This window comes from Formica exsecta, unplaced genomic scaffold, assembly GCF_003651465.1.
Source record: "Formica exsecta isolate Colony F162 unplaced genomic scaffold, ASM365146v1 scaffold1057, whole genome shotgun sequence".
Taxonomy (NCBI): domain Eukaryota; kingdom Metazoa; phylum Arthropoda; class Insecta; order Hymenoptera; family Formicidae; genus Formica; species Formica exsecta.
In genome coordinates, this window is record NW_021848397.1 from 54,149 (window position 1) to 54,921 (window position 773).

The window sequence follows — 773 nt, forward strand, 5'->3', positions numbered from 1 at the left end:
ACGTTTTGGTAAAATCTTACTCTCTAATTTTTTAAAAAACTTACTCTCTAATTTTTGAACAATCTTACTCTCTAATTTTGTAAAAAACTTACTCTCTAAGTTTTGAACAATCTTACTCTCTAATTTTATAAAAAACTTACTCTCTAATTTTGTACTCTTTGGTATAAACGTTTTGGTAAAATCTTACTAACAATCTTACAACTTTTTTAGTAACCTTATTCTCTAATTTCATATTTTTGAATAACCTGAAGCACCTCAATGATGCATTGGGTTCTATTTTTTTCGGGGACATGTTTCAATCCTTCTTCTATTGCAAATATATCCATCCTTTTTTTTTATCTTTATTTGCTGCACTGGCAATTAGTGTTGATATGGTACTCATCGCATCAGATATTGCAGTACCTGCCTCTACAAGTTGTTCGTCTAAGTGGGCACTTTTCATTTTTTTTCGCTTTGCGAAATCGTCCATTGGAGGCACAATTTTTTTTGGTGTTGGCTTCATACATGAAATCAATGCTCTTGAATTTGTGGGAGTTGACAGAAACGAGCTGGAGCTACTGCAACTGGATAGTGATATTGTTACGGACTCAGGACAAGATTGAGCATTATTGTCTGAAATTTTTTGTAATTGTAATAATGTCGTTTTGTGTTTTACGAGTAACAAATTTTTAAAAAATTGTTTTACCAATGATCTATGATTCACCGTAAGTGTGATCAATTAATGAAGAACTACACATTTCTTGCGATACCTCTTCTTCCAGAGTATCTTTATA